This window comes from Sminthopsis crassicaudata, chromosome 1 (assembly GCF_048593235.1).
Source record: "Sminthopsis crassicaudata isolate SCR6 chromosome 1, ASM4859323v1, whole genome shotgun sequence".
NCBI classification, from domain to species: domain Eukaryota; kingdom Metazoa; phylum Chordata; class Mammalia; order Dasyuromorphia; family Dasyuridae; genus Sminthopsis; species Sminthopsis crassicaudata.
This window is the reverse complement of record NC_133617.1, coordinates 190483164-190506300: the sequence shown is the minus strand read 5'-3', so window position 1 is coordinate 190506300 and position 23137 is coordinate 190483164.

The following is a 23137-nucleotide window of genomic DNA, read 5'->3' as shown; positions in this document are numbered from 1 at the left end:
GTGGAAAATGGAAATGATACCTAAGGTTTGAGAAGAACATGTTATATCAATTTTTCCAGAAGGGAAGCTAATGGAGTCTTATATTGTAGGCCAGTGAGCTTGACCTTAATTACCAAAATTTTTAGAATGGATCAATAAAGATATAGCATGTTCTATCCCAACTCCTATTTGTATGGAAGAGTTGAATTCCCAGAGTACAAATATCATGTCCCCTCAGAGTTCTAGGACTATTCTTAATATCTTGGAGGTTATTTATCTAATGCTATAACTCAAAAACTACTTCCATAATTATCAGTTGATATCTATTAATCAGAAAGTTAGCTTTTAGACAGGGAGAGATAATAGGATAGTATAATACAAATAGTTGGCACAAAAGCTCCTCTACAAAATTAGTGACACATTATTCCACCTGTGTCTACAGAATTAGAGGAAAGTAATTTTTGGGAGCACATGTGGCAAAGTATCTATTGTTCTTGGAAGTTATTTTTCTAGAAACTCTGAGGTGTTTCTCTTAAGTATGGTGTAGCCTTTTTTCCCTGGACTACTTGTAGAGCCTTGTATTTTCTTTCTTTCTTTCTTTCTTTCTTTCTTTCTTTCTTTCTTTCTTTCTTTCTTTCTTTCTTTCTTTCTTTCTTTCTTTCTTTCTTTCTTTCTTTCTTTCTTTCTTTCTTTCTTTCTTTCTTTCTTTCTTTCTTTCTTTCTTTCTTTCTTTCTTTCTTTCTTTCTTTCTTTCTTTCTTTCTTTCTTTCTTTCTTTCTTCCTTCCTTCCTTCCTTCCTTTCTTCCTTCCTTCCTTCCTTTTTCTTTCTTTCTTTCTTTTTACTAAAGCTGTTTATTTTCAAAACATACAAAGGTAGTTTTCTTTTTTCTTCTTTTTTTGTTAATTTTATAATTATAACATTTTTTATAACATTATCCCTTGTACTTCCTTCTGTTCCGAATTTTCCCCTACTTCCCTCCACCCCCTCCCCTAGATGGCAGGCATTCCCATACATATTAAATATGTTATAGTATATCCTAGGTACAATATATATGTGACAAAGGTAGTTTTCAATATTCATCCTTGAAAAACCTTGTGTTCCAAATTTTTTCCCTCCCTCCTCTCGATCCCCTCCTTAGACAGTAAGCAATCCAATATATGTTAAACATGTGCAATTCTTCTATACATATTTACTATAATTATCATTCTGCATAAAAATATCAGGTCAAAAAGGGAAAAAAATAGAAAGAAAACAAAATGCAAGCAAACAACAATAAAAAAGTGAAAATATTATGTTGTGATCCACACTCAGTCCCCACAGTCTTCTCTCTGGATGCCGATGGCTCTCTTCATCATAAGACTGGCCTGAATCACCTCACTGTTGAAAACAGCCACATCCATCATAATTAATCATTGTAAATCTTATTGTTGCAGTGTATAATGATCTCCTAATTCTATTAACTTCACTCAGCCTCAGTTCATGTAAGTCTCCCTAGCTGATTGTTTCTTACAAAATAATTACATTCCATAACATTCATATAATATAACTTATTCAGCCACTCCCCAATTGATGGGCATCTACTCAGTTTCCAGTTTCTTCTTCCAGTTTCCACTACAAAAAGGGCTGCTACAAACATTTTTGCATATGCGGGTCCTTTCCCCTTTTTAATGATCTCTTTGGGACTCGTATCTGCTTTCTTCATCACATCCAGTCTGTCCTTGGCTCCCAATGCAGACACTGTCATTAGTTCTTCTTTAGATACTACCAAGATGTTAAGTGAAAAAAACCCAGTTTCTCTGAAACCTTCAAAGTTTATGGGGTTTCTCTGCCCAAGGAGATGGGGAAGGACCAAGGTTAAGATTAAGACCTCTACCTCCAATTGATTCCTTCTCTGGGATTTAGCTGGAATGCATTCCTCTCTGATGTCTACCTTTCTGTTCTCTGAATCCAACTAATTTAGAGGTTTTACATAAGCAATAGATGACATGACTAAGTCCCTCAGCTTAGATGGGCAGACTTCCTGCCACCTAGAGAGGTGTTCGTGCCTTGTTCACATGAATAATCAAGATCTTCTCTTTTTGATATTTATGCTCATATATACTTTAAATGGATGGGGTGATTTGATTAATTTACTCAATCCTTATTGTAACAAAGATATGGTTAGTGAACATCTAGAAAAGGAAGCAGTGATTAAAAATTCTTTAAGAACAAGTCATAACAAACTAATTTTATTGTATTTGTTGGGTTATTAAACTAATGGATAAGGAGAACAGGTACATCTTTAATGATACATTAACTAATTAAACTAACAGATCAGTAAATACAGTTTTTGGCAATATATTTGATAAAGTACCTTATATTATTCTAATAGAAAGGATGGTGAATTGATTATACTATTAGATGAATCTCAAACTGATTGGATGTCTTGATTCAAAAAATAATCAGTGTCTTCTTGGCAAGAGTTCTTCAGTGGAATTCCTCAAATATGATATTTCAACCCCCCATCGCCATGCCCAAGCTATAATGAACTTTACCCTCACCTCCATCTCTTAGACTTCTGACTTTCTTTTCAAAGCTTAACTCAAATTCTATCCTTTGCACAAGGTTTTTCCCTAGTGGTCTCTCAAGTTATTAGCTCTTATCTACCAAAAGTCCATTGGCTTTATTTTGTGAACATTTTACATATACTTATATCAATAAACAAGTATTTAGTGAATATATACTATGTGCCTCTGTCTGAGGATAGAAAAAAGACAAAGAATTAAATATTTTACTCTTAAGGATCTTGTATTCTAACAAGAGAGACTAGTACATATGTATAAAACACAAAATAAATATGAAGAAAATTTTTTAAAAAGATAGCTATCCATTCAAAATAACAGTCGATAGTATAAAATATTTGGGAATATATCTTCCAAAGGAGAGTCAGGAATTATATGAGCAAAATTACAAAACACTTGCCACAAAAATAAAGTCAGATTTAAATAATTGGAAAGACATTCAATGTTCTTGGATAGGCCGAGCGAATATAATAAAGATGACAATACTCCCCAAACTAATCTATTTATTTAGTGCTATACCAATCAGACTCCCAAGAAACTATTTTAATGACCTAGAAAAAATAACAACAAAATTCATATGGAAGAATAAAAGGTCGAGAATTGCAAGGGAACTAATGAAAAAAAACTCAGAGGAAGGTGGTCTAAGTGTACCTGATTTAAAGCTATATTATAAAGCAACAGTCACCAAAACCATTTGGTATTGGCTAAGAAATAGACTAGTTGATCAGTGGCATAGGTTAGGTTCACAGGACAAGATAGTGAATAAAAATAGCAATCTAATCTTTGACAAACCCAAAGATCCCAAATTTTGGGATAAGAATTCATTATTTGACAAAAACTGCTGGGAAAACTGGAAATTAGTATGGCAGAAACTAGGCATGGACCCACATTTAACACCACATACTAAGATTAGATCAAAATGGGTCCAAGATTTAGGCATAAAGAACGAAATCATAAATAAATTGGAGGAACATGGGATGGTTTACCTCTCAGACTTGTGGAGGAGGAAGGAGTTTGTGTCCAAGGGAGAACTAGAGACCATTATTGATCACAAAATAGAACATTTTGATTACACTAAATTAAAAAGTTTCTGCACAAACAAAACTAATACAAACAAGATTAGAAGGGAAGTAACAAATTGGGAAAAAATTTTTACAGTTAAAGGTTCTGATAAAGGCCTCATCTCCAAAATATACAGAGAATTGACTTTAATTTATAAGAAATCAAGCCATTCTCCAATTGATAAATGGTCAAAGGATATGAACAGACAATTTTCAGATGATGAAATTAAAACTATTTCCACTCATATGAAAGAGTGTTCCAAATCACTATTGATCAGAGAAATGCAAATTAAGACAACTCTGAGGTATCATTACACACCTGTCAGATTGGCTAAGATGACAGGAACAAATAACGATGAATGTTGGAGGGGCTGTGGGAAAACTGGGACACTGATGCATTGTTGGTGGAGTTGTGAAAGAATCCAACCATTCTGGAGAGCAATCTGGAATTATGCCCAAAAAGTTATCAAAATGTGCATACCCTTTGACCCAGCCATACTACTACTGGGCTTATACCCCAAGGAACTACTAGAGAAGGGAAAGGGTCCTGTATGTGCCAAAATGTTTGTGGCAGCCCTTTTCATAGTGGCTAGAAGCTGGAAGATGAATGGATGTCCATCAATTGGAGAATGGTTGGGTAAACTATGGTATATGAATGTTATGGAATATTATTGTTCTATAAGAAATGACCAACAGGAGAAATACAGAGAGGCTTGGAGAGACTTACATCAACTGATGCTGAGTGAAACGAGCAGAACCAGAAGATCATTATACACTTCAACAATGATACTGTACGAGGATGTATGCTGATGGAAGTGGATTTCTTCAACATAGAGAAGAGCTAATCCAATTCCAATTGATTAATGATGGACAGAACCAGCTACATCCAGAAAAGGAACACTGGGAAATGAATGTAAACTGTTATTTTTACCTTCTGAATCCAATTCTTCCTGTGCAACAAAAAATTCGGTTCTACACACATATATTGTATCTAAATTATACTGTAATATATTTAACATATATAAGACTGCTTGCTATCTGGGGGAGGGGGTTGGGGGAGGAAGGGAAAAAATCTGAATAGAAGTAAGTGCAAGGGATAATGTTGTAAAAAATTACCCATGCATATGTACTGTCAAAAAATGTTATAATTATAAAATAAAATAAAAAATTAAAAAAAAATAAAAAAAAATAAAAAGATAGCTAAATATAACCCAGTTAAAAAAAGAAATGTGAATAGTTGGAAGATCAGGAAAGTTTTTGTCCTGAACATGGTACTTGAGCTATCTCTTAAAGGAAGAGATGGATACTGTGAGGCAGAAGGTTAGAGGGGTTTTCATTCCAGACAGGAAAGATGAATCATGGAAAGTCACAGAAGGGGGAGAAACAGAGAGGAGGTCATACAATCCTATGACACAGCTTGGCTATATTGCACAATGAAAGATTTGGAAGATTAATATACTATGAAGCTGGAAAAGTAGGTTTGGGTCAAGTTTTGAAGGGCATTAATTTAGCACATAATGATTATGTGATGCAGTAGCTAGAGTACTGGGCCTAGAGTCAAGAAGACTCAATTTTCTGAGTTTAAATTTGGCCTTAAACACTGACTACCTGTGTGACACTGAGCAAGTCATTTAACCCTGTTTGCCTCAGTTTCCTCATCTGTAGAATGAGTTGGAGAAAGAAATGGCAAATATATTTTTTTAATTCAAAGATTTCAATATCTTTGTCAAGGAAACTCCTAATGGAATCATAAAGACTTGGACATGATTGAAAACTGTGAATAACCACAAAAAAGGCTCTCGATAAATGTTTATTGCTTGATTGGCTGGCTAACTAAAAATTAAACAGAAGACTGTATTTTGTTCTAGAGATAAAACGGGGATCCACTAGAATTTATTGAGTAGGGAAACTTGTCGGTACTTATAAAATATCCAATCACTCCTTGATTCTAGTCTACATGGCAGATTTATAAAAATCAGCCTCTGTTCATACTTCACTTTCTGTCTGCATCTTTGTATATTTAATTCCATAGAATAAAATGCCCCCAGATGGGATGCTCCCTGGAATCCCCTCGCTCCCCCTTCTATCTTCTTTTTGTGTGTCTTCCCCCATCAAATAATAAGTTCCTTGAAGGCAAAAACTGTCTACTTAAAAAAAAATGCCTAACACATAGTAAGTGCTTAATTAATGTTTATTGAAATGAATTGAATTGAATCAATTTGTAAATCTACCTTTGAAATGGCTTGTGTTTAGGTCCCCAGTAAAGAGCAAGTCTCTAGCAGTGGGTTGGGGCACAAGGGTTGACCAATCAGCCCTACTCTAAGAAAAGGCATCCTTTTATGTGTGATTCCCATTAAGCCATCATGCCACAAATGAAAGAACACAGAGCAATCTAAGGACTGGGTCAATCCAAATGTTTATGAGAAACTATTAAATACAGCAAATGTTTTATTTAACAGAATTTGAAAAAATAAAAACATACAGGCCACCAACATGGTCCCTTACTGGCTTAAATCCAGGAAGATTACATTTCAGCCATCCCTCAGAGTTCTTTTCACCCTTGTAGGACTGGGAATTTGGGGGCTTTGAGCTATAGACTCCATTTCTTTTTTTCTTTTTTTTAATTGAAGCTTTTTATTTTCAAAACATATGCAAGGATAATTTTTCAACATTGACCCTTGCAAAACCTCGTGTTTCAATTTTTCCTTCTCTTCCCTTCACTGTTTCCTCTAGATAGCAAGTAATCCAATATATGTTAAACATGGTAAGAATATATGTTAAATCCAATATAGGCATACATATTTATACAATTATCTTGCTGAACAAGAAAAATCAGATCAGAAAGGAAAAAGAAATGGGAAAGAAAATAAAATTCAAGTAAATGACAACAAAAAAAGGGAAAATATAATGTGATTTATACTCAGTTCCCACAGCTCTCTCTCTCTCTCTGGGTATAGATGGCTCTCATCATCACAAGATCACTGGAACTGGCCTGAATCATTTCATTGTTGAGAAGAGTATAGGCTCCATTTCTTATCAATGGTGTTTCCCCAAATACAAAGGAACTCCCCATCCTCCCAATTTTATATGACCACTAATAGTGGGATTCCTTTTTACAAAGACTTATTTAAAGATGTAAAGATGCAAACAACTTATCTCACTTCCATCTCAGTTCCAAGTCCAAAACCCACCTTTGGCTTGGTCCCAGTGTACTCTGGGTTTTCAGAACTTCCCTCCCCACCTTGGAATCCTAGCTCCAGGATCAACATGGCTGGAATTTCCAGATCTAGTTGGGGTCCCTACTGGCACCTGAAATCAAGGACAAATAAAGAAGAAAAAGACAAGCAAAAGAGTTTTTGCCCTACCCACATCCCCATCCCTACCCCCACCTCCCAGTTCAGTTCATGTCCCCCACTGTCTGGAGAGTCATGATCTGGACACATCAGAAAGAGTTCTTGGGAAAAGGAAAGACAATATCAATAGGATCAGTTTTTAAAGAGGAGGTCAAAGAAGGCTACTCCTTTGGAGGCAGGGTAATAGACAGTCATGGCATGTTCCAAAAACCTTTTTTTTTTTTTTTTAAACACATTTTCCCTTTTTTGAGATTTTCCATCCAGGCAATTTCCCTTCCAGACAAAAAAATTTAAAACAGTTCTTTTGTGGTCTCTGAGAAGGCATAAGCAATGGAAAATTTGGTTCCTCAGTGCTATAAGTATAGGCTCAAAAAGCCAATTTACATTATTATTTGCAATTCCACAAGTACTGAGGAAAATCACAATTCTCTCTCAACATGGAGTTTTATATATTCACAAAATAAGCAACATTACACAAAGTTTCCTAAATAACAAGTATTTTTTTTACGAAGTTTACCAAATATCTCTGCTTGCTTAGCCTTACCCTTTATCAATCCACAAGCAAAAAGAAGAACAAAGACAGAATTGATTTTCCTAATTTAAAAAAAAAAAAGTCTTTGGAGATACATAGCTAGCAGTGGTTAGGTCAAAGAGTAAGCATAGTCTTATAGTCCTTTGGGCATAATTCTAAAATGCTCTATAGAATGGTTGAATCACTTCACAATTCAATCCATAATGTATTAATGTTGCATTTTCCCCACATCCCCTCCAACATTTGTAATTTTCCCCTTTCTAACTTATTAGCCAATTTAATAAATATGAGGTAGCACCTCAGAATTACCTCATCTTGCATTTCAGTCAGAGCTTCCCTTTAATATGGCTATAAATATTTTGATCACTCCATCTGAAAACTGTTTACAGCCTTGACTATCTATGAATTGGAGAATGGCTCTCACTTTTTATAAATTTGACTGAGTTCCGTATATGCCTGAGAAATAAGGCCCTCTTTGGAGAAACTTGCTTCAAATTTCTTTTCACAATTACTATTGCTAACTGTATCCACCACCCCCATTACTGTATATTCTCTCTCTCTTCACTCTATTTCTCCTTAAAAGTTTTTGCTTCTGACTGCCTCCACCTCAATATATCCTCCCTGCTATCCCCTTCCCCTCCAACATTCCTGCAGGGTAAGATAGATTTTTATATCCAATTAAATGTGTATGTTATTCTCTTTTTGAACCAATTCTGATGAGAATAAAGTTCACTCACTTTTTTCTTTGCCTTCTTCCCCTCCAAAAGCTTTTTTATTTTTTTTATTATTTATTATATTTTTTTGAGAACTGGCTTTCCTTTTGAAAAGAAACACAAACCTTTCCAAATTACATTGACCATTTTCCATCAGAAAGTGAGATCTGGGATCAACCTGGAGTCACCCTATTTTTGAATGAGAAAAATGTCCTGGGAAGAAATTCTTCAAATGATTTTCTCAGTTCATAAATCATTCAACTGAGATCTGCCACAAAGTGTCTCCTCTGGATCTCTTATCACAAAGGGCACCAAAAATTCCTCCTTGAATTACTAATTTGCCCAGTGGGACAAAAAGACAAGTGGACTCAGTTCTAGAAGTAGCAAAGAATGCCAGCTATTTGTGGATTTTAAGCATAAAATTCTTAAGAAATTGTAGGGCATTTTTCTTTCACAAAAGACAAGCAGTCTAGTTACTGTTTAAATGTCAAAGAACAATATGAACATTTCTACTTTACTGTAGCCATTGAGAATTTTCAGAATTCTCACATTAAACTTAGTATCAGTACTTAGTAATACAAAACAGCCTCAGTATCAGCATATTGGTATTGGTTGTCAGCATATCAAGATTTGTATAGTAATCAATGATATAAAAACATCACTATTTAATAGTTACATAATAAGTGAAAAGTTTACAAAATTACACCAATGGAACCGACTTATGAGGGAACACTCCAGAAAAAAAAATTCTTCATTTATAGTCCAAAAATTTGTTAGGGTGGTAGGAAGATCAAATTTCTCTTAGACCTCATAATCTAGACTCTAGAGTATCTCTAAAATCAAAAGTCCTCAGCAAAGAGTATTTTAAGGAATACCTGCTAAAGAAAAGGGCTGAATTTTATTCTAGTTAAGGTCCCATATGTAACACCAACTTCCTTGAGTCCTCACTGCCTGGAAGACCATGTAGACTAGATTTGATACCAACCCCCCCTTAAGGATACCAGGGACTTCTGAGGGAGGGGTAAATTTAACCTATCTGGATTTTTGGGCAGAGAGGGCCAGATTAGGCAATCAAATTTTTTTTTATTAATTTTATAATTATAATTTTTTGACAGTACATATGCATGGGTAATTTTTTTTATAACATTATCCCTTGTACACACTTCTGTTCTGAATTTTCCCCTCCTTCCCTTTACCCCCTTCCCTAGATGACAGACAATCTCATACATGTTAAATGTGTTATAATATATCCTAGATACAATATATGTGCGCAAAACTGAATTTCTTGTTGCACAGTAAGAATTGGATTCAAAAGGTAAAAGTAACCTGGGAAGAAAGACAATAGTACAAACAGTTTACACTCAATTTCCAGTGTTACTTTTCTGGGTGTAGCTGATTCTGTCCATCATTCATCAACTGGAACTGAATTATATCTTCTCTATGTTGAAGATATCCACCTCAATCAGGATACATCCTCATACAGTATCGTTGTTGAAGTGTATAATGATCTCCTGGTTCTGCTCATTTCACTTAGCATCAGTTCATGTAAGTCTCTCCAAACCTCTCTGTATTTGTCCTGCTGGTCATTTCTTACAGAGCAATAATATTCCATAACCTTCATATACTATAATTTACCCAACCATTCTCCAATTGATGGACATCCATTCATTTTCCAGTTTCTAGCCACTACAAAAAGAGCTGCCACAAACATTTTGGCACATGCAGATCCCTTTCCCTTCTTTAGTATTTCTTTGGGATATAAGCCCAGTAGTAGCACTGCCGGATCAAAGGGTATGCACAGTTTGATAACTTTTTGGGCATAGTTCCAAATTGCTCTCCAGAATGGTTGGATTCTTTCACAACTCCACCAACAATGCATCAGTGTCCCAGTTTTCCCATAGCCCCTCCAACATTCATCATTATTTTTTCCTGTCATCTTAGTCAATCTGACAGGTGTGTAGTGGTATCTCAGAGTTGTCTTAATTTGCATTTCTCTGATCAATAGTGATTTGGAACACTTTCATATGAGTGGAAATAGTTCCAATTTCATCATTTGAAAATTGTTTGTTCATATCCTTTGACCATTTATCAATTGGAGAATGGTTTAATTTCTTATAAATTAGAGTCAGTTCTCTATATATTTTGGAAATGAGGTCTTTATCAGAACATTTAACTGTAAAAATATTTTCCCAATTTGTTACTTCCCTTCTAATCTTGTTTGCATTAGTTTTGTTTGTACAAAAGCTTTTTAATTTGATGTAATCAAAATTTTCCATTTTGCGATCAATAATGATCTCTAGTTCTCAAATTCCTTCCTCCTCTACAAATCTGAGAGGTAAACTATCCTATGTTCCTCTAATCTATTTATGATCTCATTCTTTATGCCTAAATCATGGACCATTTTGATCTTATCTTGGTATATATGGTGTTAAGTGTGGGTCCATATCTAATTTCTACCATTCTAATTTCCAGTTTTCCCAACAGTTTTTGTCAAATAATGAATTCTTATCCCAAAAGTTGGGATCTTTGAGTTTGTCAAACACTAGATTGCTATAGTTATTAACTATTTTGTCCTGTGAACCTAACCTATTTCACTGATCAACTAGTCTATTTCTTAGCCAATACCAAATGGTTTTGGTGACTGCTGCTTTATAATATAGTTTTAGATAAGGTACAGCTAGGCCACCTTCATTTGATTTTTTTTTTTTCATTAATTCCCTTGAAATTCTCGACCTTTTCGAGAATTGCAAGGGAACTAATGAAAAAAAAACTCAGAGGAAGGTGGTCTAAGTGTACCTGATCTAAAGCTATATTATATAGCAGCAGTCACCAAAACCATTTGGTATTGGCTAAGAAATAGACCGGTAGATCAGTGGAACAGATTAGATACAAAGGACAAAAAAGGGTACATATATAGCAACCTAATCTTTGACAAACCCAAAGATACCAACATTAGGGATAAAAATTCATTATTCAGAAAAAACTGTTGGGAAAACTGGAAATTAGCATGGCAGAAATTAGATATGGATCCACACTTAACACCATATACCAAGATAAGATCAAAATGGGTCCATGATTTAGGCATAAAGAGGGAGATAATAAATAGATTAGAGGAACAGAGGATAATCTACCTCTCAGACTTGTGGAGGAGGAAGGAATTTATGACCAGAGGAGAACTAGAGATTATTATTGATCACAAAATAGAAGATTTTGATTACATCAAACTAAAAAGTTTCTGTACAAATAATACTAATGCAAACAAGATTAGAAGGGAAGTAACAAATTGGGAAAATATTTTTAAAAACAAAGGTTCTGACAAAGGTCTCATTTCCAAAATATATAGAGAACTGACCCTAATTTATAAGAAACCGAACCATTCTCCAATTGATAAATGGTCAAAGGATATGAACAGACAATTCTCAGAGGAAGAAATTGAAACTATATCCACTCACATGAAAGAATGTTCCAAATCACTATTGATCAGAGAAATGCAAATTAAGACAACTCTGAGATACCACTACACACCTGTCAGATTGGCTAAGATGACAGGAACAAATAATGATGAATGTTGGAGGGGATGTGGGGAAACTGGGACACTAATACATTGCTGGTGGAGTTGCGAAAGAATCCAGCCATTCTGGAGAGCAATCTGGAATTATGCCCAAAAAGTTATCAAACTGTGCATACCCTTTGACCCAGCAGCGCTACTACTGGGCTTATATCCCAAAGAAATACTAAAGAGCGGAAAGAGACATATATGTGCCAAAATGTTTGTGGCAGCTCTTTTTGTAGTAGCTAGAAACTGGAAGATGAATGGATGTCCATCAGTTAGAGAATGGTTGGGTAAATTATGGTATATGAAGGTTATGGAATATTATTGCTCTGTAAGAAATGACCAGCAGGAGGAATACAGAGAGGCCTGGAGAGACTTAAATCAACTGATGCTGAGTGAAATGAGCAGAACCAGAAGATCACTGTACACTTCAACAACAATACTGTATGAGGATGTATTCTGATGGAAGTGGAAATCTTCAACATAAAGAAAAACCAACTCACTTCCAGTTGATCAATGATGGACAGAGGTAGCTACACCCAGAGAAGAAACACTGGGAAGTGAATGTAAATTGTTAGCACTAATATCTGTCTGCCCAGGTTGCATGTACCTTCGGAATCTAATGTTTATTGTGCAACAAGAAAATGATATTCACACACATGTATTGTATCTAGACTATATTGTAACACATGTAAAATGTATGGGATTGCCTGTCATCGGGGGGAGGGGATAGAGGGAGGGGGGGATAATTTGGAAAAATGAATACAAGGGATAATATTATAAAAAATATATATATAATAAAAAATTATTAAGTAAAAAAAAAAGAAATTTAGGACTCCTGAAGGCTTCATCACAGAAATATTCACCTTATAAATTAGATAGATACAGATATTCATAGGACCCCAAAAGAAAGAGATAGCGTTAATTTTAGCATCTGTTGTTTTATTAAAAAGAATATCTATATGTTTCAATTTATATACTACACTTGAACTGTATCTTAATTTAGAATATATTTTCTTATATATTTGTACTTTGTGAATATTCTAATTTAACTAGATTGTTGTCATTTCCTTCAGTTTTATCAATTAATGATTTAATATGAAATGTATCAAATAAAAAATAAAACCTAAAAAAAAAAAAAAAAGAAAAAAGAAAAAAGAAATTCTCGACCTTTTGTTCTTCCATATGAATTTTGTTGTTATTTTTTCTAGGTCATTAAAATAGTTTCTTGGGAGTTTGATTAGTATAGCACTAAATAAATAGATTAGTTTAGGGAGCATTGTCATCTTGATTATATTCCCTCGGCTTATCCAAGAGCACTTAATGTCTTTTCAATTATTTAAATCTGACTTTATTTTTGTGGCAAGTGTTTTGTAATTTTGCTTATATAATTCCTGACTTTTCTTTGGTAGATAGAGGCAATCAATCAATTAATTAACACTTTTTAAGTGTCTACCATGTACCATATATTGGGTTAAGTGATAGGGATACAAAAAGAGGCAAAAGACAAATCAGTCTCTGCCCTCCAGGAGCTTATAATCTAATGGAATATTTTAAAAGTAAGGCACACAACAACAGGGTAGGCAAGATTTAAGATATACTATTTGTTCCTTAAAATTGGATTTTCTCTCAAGTGAGTGCCTATGATTAAAAATAGCCACACATCACTCTGCTTATCCATTTAGAGGTCATCTCTTATGGTCTTAAAGAAGGATACTGCAGACAGCACAGACATTGGTTGCCATGGTCACTCTGCTATCTTGGAGTGACTATTACCTTTCCTTTTTCTTTTTCCTCTCTTTCTGAGTTACTTAAAACTCCCACCAAAGATTGTACATGAAAGTCTTCCTATCTGAAGGCTAATCTCACATTAATTTCAACTCTTCCCAAGCAGAGAAAAACTACACTTCCTTGGGTCTTTTATGACTAGCCATTGTCTTGCCAGAAGTTCTTTCACTTATATGTGCATACATTGTCATACCTAATAGAATGTCAGCTCCTTGAAGACAGAATTATTTAATTTTTTATTGTTTCCTAAGCATCTAGTATATTGCCTGGCATATAATAAATACTTAGTATATTCCTTTCCTTTCCTCTTTCCTTTTCAATTGGTTAAAGGAATTGGGGATATATAAATTACAGAAGATAAGATTCAAATATTTTAAGAGCAGTCATATGGAAGAGGGACGGTCTGTTTGGCTCTAAGAGGTTGAACCTGATACAATGAATAGAAATTATAAAAAAAGAAGAATGAGTTTTGACATCAAGGAAAACTTCTTAGCAATCAGAGTTGTCCAAACATGGGATGAGCTGCCTTGAAAGATTGAGGATTCCTCATCCAAGGAAATTTCCAAGTACAGGCTTATAACAAGAGGCAGGGGTAGGTAGTGGACAATGAATGGAATAGAGATAGGAACTACTAGAGACTTGTTCTGAAGAAATAGAATCCTACATGTATGTAAGATTAATCTAGGTTCAGAATTCTCATTCAACAGGCACAGTCTTAGAGAGGGTAGGTACAAATTTATTACTGCTCAGAACCTTGATTTAATTAAGACATAAGAGAAGAGTAAATTCATAACATAAAAGTAATACACAATTAATAAACACCGTGCCCACTATAATAAATACACTAAAACAAGCAAACAACATACAACATACATCATCACCACCCTGAGGAAGCACCAACATCTGAATTCCTTGGCTGGGAGAATTCATGGTCACAGCTAGTCAGAGTCTTGAATGAGAGGCATTCTTAGGCAAGTTGTATAGTACTTCCTAGGTGAATTATTAAATTCCCTTTCCACTATGGAGTTTTTTTTATAGACTGAGAACAAAAAAAGCACTACATTGAGAATTCTCATTTGATATGAATTTTCTTGAGATGGGGCAGCCTACCAGGTACAGGATGCTTCATCAACAGAGACCCACCAAGGAGAATATTTGTTTATTGCTTTAGGAGGACTGTGTTTGTTCAAGGAACTGACCAGGTCTCTGGAATAAACAGGCCTGAAAAAAGGAAACTACTTAATTAATACACAAGAAAGGATAGTCTTGCCTTCTTTTGTGCTTCCTGGCATTCCATCAGATAACTGCAAGCATGTTCTCATGTTATCAGAAAAAAGTTACACAAAAACCATGGCCAAGACTCACTTAAACTTCCTTACTCACTAGGATTCCTTATAATGTAAAAGCCCAACTATGAGCCATTCATAGGCTGATCCAGTTGTGCAACTACTGCCTACTATAAGATGGCAGGGAGGTTGCTGTCTACACATTAGTGGTGACTTAATCCAAGTGTATCAGAGGACAAGTAACTTCCTAATATATTTCAATATATCAAACAGTGCAAAGTACAACAGCAGATTTTTGAAGTTTATACTAGAAAGACATCAAGTATTGGAGCTGCATGATTACTGACTGAATATGATTGAGAATAGGCAAACACTTTGAGAATAGGAAAAGGATGTAAGTCTTTATTTGTAATTAAAAAGAGATCCCTAATCTCTGCTAAGTCTACATACAATTTTGTTTGGGTATTGCAAACTAATAGTAATAATGATGAGGTTTCATATGTAGCCCTCAAAAGTTTATAATGTACTGCAATTATTATTATCCTTGTTTTTTAGACAAGGAAACTGAGGTTGAAAAGTTGTATGACGTGTCCAGGGCCACACAGCAAGCATTAGAGCCACATCTCTCCTGACTACACATTCAGGGCTCTTTCTATCATACCAATGGGACACATTTCAGTACACTGAATGACTAACAGAAGTCTAATGGGAGTACATTCAATCAGAAATATTCTTAAATTGGAATGGAAAGATTTAAAAATAAGCACAAGATTACTTAAATTCTGGCATACCAGAAGTTTTGTGCAGATATGATAGGAATTTGCCTTTTCTAGATGTCATCAACCAATTAAAATTTTTTAAATTGATAATGATGGCCATAATTCTTAAATAATCATGACAGTGTAATCTGGTCAGCCAAATTAATGGAACATGTGACATCTCTCCAGGGAGAATAATTACCTTCCTTGTGAATTGTTTTGAGGAAGACATTGCTTTTACCATCTGCAGTGTAGATGCTGCAGTTCTCTCTGTGGACATATCAAACTCAGCACAGTCTCTTACATTAGTATATCATTTAAGAAATTGAGAAACTGCCTTCTCTGCCTCCATAGCAGCTTGATTGAAGGAATGAAGTCAGGTGATGCAAGCAGGAAACTGCAGATGTTGCTAGGCATGTTAATTTATAGGATGCCATTCATGTGATTCTGTCAGCCTAAGAAACTGAGTTTTAGCTTTACAATGTTATGCATTTCTTTTAATTGCAAGTTAAAGATCAAATATTGACAATGACAACAGAATAGCCTCTCTCCTACAATAAGAACAATTTTATAAGAATATACTTTGCCCTGGTAATCAACTTCTAGACTACTATATTGTGAGAAAGAAACCCAAGCCAAAACCACAGAGAGATTACAGTAAGGATGAGGCTCCAAGATGTAATGAACTGGTTGTTATGCCAACATACAAAGAAATGCAGATGTGCCAATCAGTGTCCCATTATTGCAATACAAAATCCTGGTACAAGATGCTGACTTGTTTAAATTTTCTTACTTATGTACCCTGGTACTCATGTCTGTATAAGTCATCAATGGCAGTTCTAAAAAAATGGATCCTTTTCTTCTATCATTGGTACTATTAAAGGGTGAATAGAATGAGCATACTTTTATATATTATTTAATAATAATATCAAACTTACTGGTGAAGCTAGGAATTGGTATTCCATTTTGAAAAGCAATTCAGAAATATGCAAATAAGGTGACTAAATTACCTATACTCTTTGAACTAGAAGTTCTAATATAGGATTTATTCTACCAAGGAAGCCATAGATACGTATCTTATCCTAATATATAACAAATATTTATAGCAGCATTAGCAAACAAAGTAGATGTCTGTTGTTTGGGAAATGACTAAACAAAATATGATATATCATTGTAATGGAATATTGTGGAAGAAATGATAAATGTGATGAATACAAAGAAACCTGGAAAGATCTATATAAACTGATGCAGAGTGAAATGTAAATAGCCAAGAAAACAGTATAGACAATGACTACAACAATGTAAATTGGAAATAACTACACCCAGAGAAAGAACACTGGGAAGTGAATGTAAATTGTTAGCACTACTGTCTATCTACCCAGGTTACTTATACCTTCGGAAGCTAATAATTAATGTGGACCAAGAAAATGGTATTTGCACACATATATTGTATCTAGGTTATATTGTAACACATGTAAAATGTATGGGATTACCTGTCATGGGGGGTAGGGAGTGGAGGGAGGGAGGGGATAATTTGGAAAAATGAATAAAAAAAAAAACAATGTAAATTGGAAAAAAACTACTCACATGTGCACTTACACACACACACACACTTTCTTAGTGTTTCAAAGTGAGGTTCACAAAGTTTAGTTAGTATCCTTCAAAAGATTAGACTATCCCCAAAGAATAATCAAGCATCTGTGTGATTTCTTTATGGGGCAAAATAGGGAAAGGAAAAAAGAGAGGGGATAGGAATGGAGATGATCCAAAACTTTGCCCAAATTCATGAGAATTTTTCTAGTCCATTTTGTAGACTAACCCAAGGGCAAGAAGTTGAAAGGTCCAAGGATGGGTGAAAAGGGTCAGTAGGTACTGAGCAAATCATCTATAACAGAGAACAAGTAGAAAGTGATAAGAATTATTGAGGGACATCAAGAAAGGTGAACTTCCCTATTTTGACTTCTTGGTGAACCAATTCAATTTTACACTGTACTTTTATTTTGAGTCCCTTGATACCTTATCTTATCATTGATCTTGCCTTGTCAAACCTCAGCCTTGGATTGTTTGCACCATCTGTATGCCTTTGTTCTGACTCATATGCTGCTGAATAAATTGGAGAAAAATCCTAAAGCTCTGTTCACTACAAATTCACTACATAATTTCAGCTCCCTAATTGATTCACTATCCCACTCATCTTGGGATATTTTCCAAACCTTTTAATTCCTCTTCAAAACCTCATCTCTCCCTCTACCATTATACTCTCAACTTTGAATTCTATCTCACTGAAAAAAACTGAGGACATTTGCTAAGAAATAGCTTTTCTTCCCTGCTCATTGCACATCCTTATGTCTTCTGCTATTATCTCTTCTTTCACTCCTGTGTTACATAATAAGGTGGACTTTCCCCCTTGCCAAAGCATCTTCTACATGCACAAATGATGCTATTTCATCCCCCTTTCTCTGATAGATTGCTCCCCTCTATCATCCCTATTTTCACTAATCTCCATCATCTTCCTATTTTCTTATTCCTTTCTTGCCACCTACAAAAATTCCATATCTCAAGTTTCAGGCTTTCATGACATATCTTCATCTGGGTTATGAAAGAAATAACTTTTTATCTAATTCTATTCTGTATTCAGTTTTGGTGTATAATTGTCAAACCAGCCTATCATTTCTGAAGTTTACAGTGTAATATGTAGTGGAGTATGAGAACAAATGAACAGGAATTTAATTCAGTTCAGTTTTTAGAAAGACTTTATTACTATATTTTGTTGTTTATATTGTCATAATTTCCACCAGTGTCCCCAGTCCTCCCAGAAAGCTATTCCATAGAAAAAATGATGTTTTTCAAAAATAAAAAGAGGGAAATTACTCATTTAAAGTTTGATAGAATTCTCCTGTAAATTCAACAGGTCTAGGAGTTTTGTTTGTTTGTTTTTTTCCCTGGGGTAGTTCCTTTACAACTAATTCCCTTTCTAAAATTGGATTAAGATTTTATTTTGTCTTTTGACATTTTGTGTATTTTGCTTTTTAAAAATTATTTATTTATTTTTTTGCTGAGGCAATTGGGGTTAAGTGATTTGCCCAGAGTTACAGAGCTAGGAAGTGTTAAGTGTTTGAGACCAGATTTGAACTCAGGTCCTCTTGACTTCAGGGCTGGTGGTCTATCCACTGAATCACTTGGCTGCCCCATATTTCACATTTTTTTTTTGTAGTTATCATCCATCTCTTTTGTGTTTTCAATTTGTTTATGCATAAGAGATTTTGAGTATTCTTTTTATTTTTCCTGGTTTTGTGATGATTTCACATTTACTATTTTATTGATTTGATTTTCTTCTCTCTTCTTTTTAATGAAATTAGCTAAAATTTATCAATTTTTGTCTTTTTAAACAATCAACTTTTAGTTTTGGTTATCATTTCTGATTTTTTATTTCAAGTTTATTTATTCTCTTCTAATTTTTAGTATTTCTAAGGTGATCTAAATATTCTTTTGACTATTGTTTTATTTTCTGTGTTTAAAAGTTCTGAGTATTTTTCTTGTATTATTTTTTGTAATATGTTATACAGGTTTTTTGACATTATATTCTCCTGGGAAATCTATAATTTTGAAGTTGTCTCTATTTATCTTTTCTTCAAGATTAACATGTTTTTCTCAAATAGAGAGTATATGTATATATATTTTAATGTTATTGTTTCTCTTCATCTGAATTGCCCTTTATTTCTGTGTATTTATTTACCTTTCCAATAAGTGTATTCTCTTTCACCAATTATTTCTGCTGTGAAGACCATATATTCCTCTCTCATAATTCTTTTTTTTTTCTTTCAAACCATTCAAGATTAACTTGTTGAAGATTCATGCTCTTTTCAAATTCCAAAGGATTCTCTATCTTATCAAGTACTGGATCATTTTTCTTTGTTTTGTGATACTTATTCATAGATACCTAAGCTCATTTATTAGATTTGGAGATCATATTTTCTTTTCCTCTTGTTTTCTTTGTTGATTTGTTGATTGATACTCAAAGTTTACATTTTCTTCCTCCTGAGATATTTGATAATTTCGATCTTTTTTCCTCATCTCTTATTATTTTCTTATTTGTTTCCCTCTGGCAGTGGCTTCTCTAGGGTCTGGATTGCAAAGAATCTCAGCTTTCTCATTCATTGGTCAATCTTTGCTTTTAAGTATAGAAGATGCATTAAAGATGAGATCTTGTTAATAATGCTATATTCTGCAGTTTTGATTTAGAAGTTATATCTGATTGTAATTGAATTCAACTGACCATTATTTTAAATAACAACAACAACAGCATCCAGGCCTGGATAATTTACATGACAAATCTTCCCTTCACCAAATGTAATCAGGTGTCAAAGTTATGACTAATGCCAGGTGGCACTATTAATATGTTCATTCATAAGATTGATGTATTATTTTCAAAGTCTAGAAGGAAGATGTTTTTAAGAAAAAAACCTGAAAACTGTGAGGCAGCCTCAATTTCCTGTTTTCTTTGATAGACTACTTCATGGACAGGTATTTATGTATTACTATTTCTGAAAGTATTTGAGAGTCATAAATTCAAGAGCTGGCAGGTGTGATTGCTAAGTGAGCCACTGCCATTAATATCTGAAAAATCATGCAAAGTTGAAAAGACCCACATTACTAAAGAGGAACAAATATTCTGATTTCTCAAAAAGTAAAAAGTATGAAGTGTGCAAACAATAGTCCAGGGAACTCAACTTAATTCTTAATCCTTTGACTTTTAAAAACAAAAAAATATGCAGATTATTTAATTCATAATAAATAGAGATCTGTAGCTTATAATAGATCTGGGGGTAAGCCACACACATTAATACAACATCATTACCTACCTGCCTAGGTTCTCTTTGGAATTACATTTCAACATTTCAATGACGTCCCTGGCATGTGGTAATTCCCTGTAATGATGCAAATCATAATCCATCAGTGTAAAAATTCTGACTTTTGTTTATTATCCCTTGCTCTTGCTACATCTCCCTTTCAGATTATACAGTTCCTGGTTATTTTTTATTTACTTCTTACTTAAAAAGTTGTTTTCATTCATTATTTGTCTCTGTGTTACGTTTGTGATCATCCATGTTTTTAATGAATAGGGGATTGTAATTTTCCATAATTACAGTCAAATATCATGACTGAGAGAATATTGTTGATAAAGAAAAGATTTTAAAATTTATTTTGATTTTACATGATATTTATTTCCAAATATTTCCTTTTCAGCTCTCCCATCCAAGAACCATACCTTGTATCAAAGAATAAAAATGAAATAGAAAAAACTTCAGCCTAAAATAAACAACATGATCAAATTTAACATTATATGAAATATTCCACATCTATATGTCTTCATATCTTCAGAAAATGAAAGAAAAATGCATTCTTAAATCCTCTCCAGGATGGGCTTTATTATTATAATTACACAGGGTTTAGTTTTTGTTGTTGTACTTTTTATTTACATTATTGTCTCTGCAAATATTGTTTTCCTGGATCTACTTACTTTATTTTACATGGTTTACTCAAGTCTTCCCATATCTCCCTATAATCTTTGTCTTCATTGTTTCTTTAGTACAGTTATATTCCATTATCTTTAAATACTACAATATGTTCAGTTATTCTCAGTTGTTGGGAATCTACTTTCTTTTTATTTCTTTGCTATTACAAAGCAATCAATATAAATGAATGAAAGAAAAAGCATTTTTTCAGCATAGTTTATTATGTTCCTAGCATTGCACTAAGCACAGGGGATACTAATACAAAAGCAAAGACAAATCTCTTTTCTTGAGGAACTTAAATTCTAAGTGGGAAACAACATATAAAAAGGACTGATGACCAGAGAGATCCACTTTAATCCTTATAGTTTCAAGGATGGTAAGTGGGATTGTAGAGGCATACATCAATATATTCCAAGCAGAAATAATGTGAAGTTTATTTGAATATAGTTCATAGTATCAGAACTTGAAGAGTAAATGATGGGTGGGGGATAGAATAGGGAAAATGACCCTCTGGCAGGGATAATGTAAGTGGCATGGAAAAAAAGACCAGTGGGGGAAAGTAAAGCATGGCTGGGATTTGTCTTGAAATGGTGGTTCAGGAAAGCATTTACCAATCAGGTGAGGGAGTCTGGGATAAAAATTTCTATAAAGCAAGAGAAAAAGTCTGGAGAGGAGGAAAAGCTTGGAGAGTCCATAGTAATGTGCTTATATTTGTGTACTTCCTATCTTTTGTTTCACAAAAATGTGATTTTTTTGAATAACTCACTGTGATCTCAAAGATAGAATATATATTTTAAAATAATAATAGCTTTTTGTTTTACTAAATACATGCAAAGATAGTTTTCAACATTCACCCTTGCAAAACCTTGGGTTCCAAATTTTTCTTCTTTCCTTCTTCCTTCCCCCTCCCCTGACAGCAAGTAATCCAATATACGTTAAGCACATGCAATTCTTCTAACATATTTTCACATTTATTACACTGCACAAGAAAAATCAAATCAAAAGGGGAAGAATGAAAAAGAAAAAAACAAGCAAACAAAGAACAACAAAGGTGAAAATACTATGGTTTAATCCACATTTATTCTCCTTCATCCTCTCCCTGGATGTGGATGGCACTTTCCATCACAAATTTATTGGAATTGGCCTGAATCAACTCATTGTTAAAAAGAGATAAACGCATCATAGTCAAGCATCATATAATATTGTTGCTCTTTATAATGTTTTCTTGATGCTACTCAATTCACTTAGCATCAGTTCATATAAGTCTTTCCAGGTTTTTCTGAAATCAGTGTGCTCATTATATATATTATAGAACAAAAATATTCCATAGTATTCATATATCATGACTTAGTCAACCATTCCTGAGCTGATGGGCATCCACTCAGTTTCCAGTTCCTTGCTACAAATGCTTTTGCACATGTGGGCCCTTTTCCACTTTTTATGATCTCTTTGGAATATAAACCCAGTAGAGACATTGCTAGATCACAGGCTATGCACTGTTTGATAGAACTTTGGGCATAGTTTCTGATTGCTTTTCAGAATGGTTGGATGATTTCACAGCTCCATCAGCAATGTATTAGTGTCCTGGTTTTCCCACATCCCCTCCACCATTAATCATGAGCTTTTCTAAGAGGTGTGAAGTGGTACATTAAAGTTGTCTTTCTCTAATGGCTTTAATTTCTTCATCTGAAAATTGTCTCTTCATATCCTTTTGTAGAGGGCTGAAACTTGGGTATGATTGATTTAAGCAAGGTGTTAACTCAGTGGAATTGATAAGACAATGGTTATCTAGTTTAGCCTGGTGATTAATAGTTCTCTAATTCAGTATGATTGAATTATGCTTCCCTAGTGTTATAATGATTGGCTTATACTCGGTATGATGAATGGATTTAATTGTAATAGAGTATTTAAGAGGCCAGAGTCAGACCTAGAAGGGACAGAGACAGACTCAGAGAAGACAGAAGACTGGAGGTGGGAGCTCAAGCTCTCAGAGCCAAGGAGGGACATTCATTCCATCTCCCCTCTTTTTGGTGGCT